This window comes from Vigna unguiculata, chromosome 2 (assembly GCF_037176805.1).
Source record: "Vigna unguiculata cultivar grain cowpea cultivar isolate G323 ecotype 2 chromosome 2, ASM3717680v1, whole genome shotgun sequence".
NCBI lineage: Eukaryota > Viridiplantae > Streptophyta > Magnoliopsida > Fabales > Fabaceae > Vigna > Vigna unguiculata.
In genome coordinates, this window is record NC_140793.1 from 37,331,997 (window position 1) to 37,334,646 (window position 2,650).

The 2,650-nt window shown below is 41.9% G+C and overlaps 1 pseudogene; it reads left to right on the forward strand.

Moving 5' to 3' along the window:
• Positions 1-560: 560 nt before the first annotated feature.
• LOC114173174 (uncharacterized protein At4g06744 pseudogene) lies at positions 561-2,082 on the forward strand (annotated as a pseudogene).
• The last annotated feature ends 568 nt before the right edge of the window (positions 2,083-2,650 follow it).

A 2,650-nucleotide genomic window follows, 5' to 3' on the forward strand; every position in this document is an offset into this window, starting at 1 on the left:
CGCTTTTGAATGGTTGTCTTAATCGTTTCTGTTTGTATTAATCATTCTGGTTGTATTAAAATGATACAAGCGTGGATGATTTGTGTTTGTTTTCACTCAGTATAGGTTATTTGGGAGTATGGATCCGAGGGAAGAATGGGTGGAAGATCTTTGATATTTTACCAAACAAACAAAAGACTTATTAGAGGAAGGGCAATGATATTTTCACAACCAATAAATCTTTACACGGGTATCCTGCAATCATTATTTTATCTTTGATCTCCTTTTACTTTACATATACAAAAGTTAATCTTTATGTTTTTAATGAGATCATACTGTGAAATGGTCGTTGGTGCTGCTAAAATATCATTTCTTAATAAATAATGCGCACATGTAGGTGGTGCCCATCTTTAATCACGTAGTGCCGACGATGGGAGTTCGGAAATGTCCTAAAACGGCCCTTATTTAATTCACGGGCACACCAACTTAATATCTCTACGTCAATCTACTTCTCTATGGTTGTCATTGCATACTTTAGAGACCAATCAAGCCAAAATCTCCGCCTGTGACACCTCTCTTTCTCCTCACCATGCTGCATGCTCAACCCTTTTGCTTCATATATATGCATATACCTCACCACTCCATCAAGACACAAATTAGAGATGCCCACCATGAACTTCTTCCTGTCTGCTTTATTGCTTCACTCCTTCGTGGTTACTGGGTTGGGAAAAGAAGCATCGCATATTATCATGCACAATGGCGGAGCCTATCCTTATGCCTCTCCCCCTCCTCCTATGTGTCCACCTCCACCACCCCCACCGTGTCAGACACGCTTGCAGAGAGGCCGCGAAACTCTGGTGGGCTTCACTGGTGCGGTGGACCGAAACAAATACATCGGTAACTGGAGGGGTAGCGACCCTTGTAATTTCAAGGGGATACGATGTGCACAATATCCAGACGCGGAAAAGCAGCGAGCAATTGCGGGAATAGACCTGAACGGAGCTGGGCTGTCTGGGAAAAACCGCACACCTCTGCTCCTGTCGGGGATCTTGGACAGGATACCAGAGCTCACCTTCTTCCACTCGAACTCCAACAACTTCACCGGCGCCATCCCAACTGAGATAACCAAGTACGAATATTTCTTCGAGTTGGACCTGAGTAACAACAAGCTGAAGGGGGAGTTTCCAAAGGAAGTTCTCCAGTCCTCGCAGTTGGTTTTCCTGGACCTCAGGTTCAACGGTCTCTACGGCCCCATACCTCCCCAGCTCTTTAACCTCAAATATCTCGATGTCATTTTCATCAACAACAATCAGTTCTCTGGCACTCTCCCCGATGCCTTTGGCTCCACCCCGGCAAGGTACCTCACTTTTGCCAACAACCAACTCACCGGTCCAATCCCCGCCTCCGTCGGGGCTTCCAAAAACCTCGTCGAAGTCCTCTTCTTGGGCAACCACTTCGAGGGCTGCTTGCCCTACCAGATTGGCCTCCTCCGCAAGGCCACCGTCTTTGACGTCAGCCAAAACTGGTTGACCGGTCCCATCCCACGCTCCTTCGGCTGCCTGGAGAGCATCCGATACCTCAACTTGGAGAAGAACCACTTCTATGGTGAAGTCCCCGAGACGGTGTGTGAGCTCCCAGGGCTCCGCGACAGAGGCAACTTCTCCTTATCGAACAATTATTTCACTCAGGTTGGCCCTGCATGCAGGAGGCTGATCGACGCCAATGTGCTGGACGTGACCAACAACTGCATCCTTGGCCTTCCCAATCAAAGGCCCCATGGCGAATGCTCCCACTTCTTCTCCAACCTCAAGCCCTGCCCCAATCCCAAGTCTCTCAATTACGTTCCCTGCAAAAAGTACATTCCCAGCAGCCACACCCAAAGCACCACCTCCACCCCTCCTCCTCCTCCGCTCTCTTACAACTCTCTCGATCCCCATCTTCATCGCTAGCTTACCATCGCACCTACTACAACTGCATGCTTTACTAGGCTTCAACTTTATCTATATGTATACGTATATCTATGTATGTATGTTATTAACTATATGTCTCTCTATTTCTCATCTCTATTCACTAATGAATAAGCAGTTTGTTTGTTTGTTTGTTTCTCAAAGGCTTTTTTGTAAAAAGGGTTCACTTTGACCAAGAATTTGTAAAAAAGGGTGTTTAAATTTTTTTTTTCAAAATAGGGTCAAGTTGTCGTTGCAAAGGACGCCATTAAAGATGAAATCGTCATCCACCGTGCCGGTTTCTTTTTTTTTTTTTCCAAAAAGCGAAACCGTAATCTCGGAAGCCAGTTTCTATATATTTTAAAAGTGAAGTCGTCCCTGAACCTGACGACTTCACTTTTTGGTTTTTTTTTTTTTTTACACATTCACCTTTATATATATATATATATATATATATATATATATATATATATATATATATATATTTTAATTATATATTATTTAGTTTTTTTAAATATTTGTTTAAGTAAAAATATGAAAAATAGTTTTAAAAAAATTCTAAAATACTTATTCGTTAAACCTTAATACAAAATTAAGAAGATAAAATGATACAAATTAAAAAAATATTAAAAAATCCTTCGATAATTGTATTTGAATATTTAATTTGTTAATGTTTATTTTATTTGTGGTTTAGTTAGTCTACTAACTATTAAGTATTACTAAAT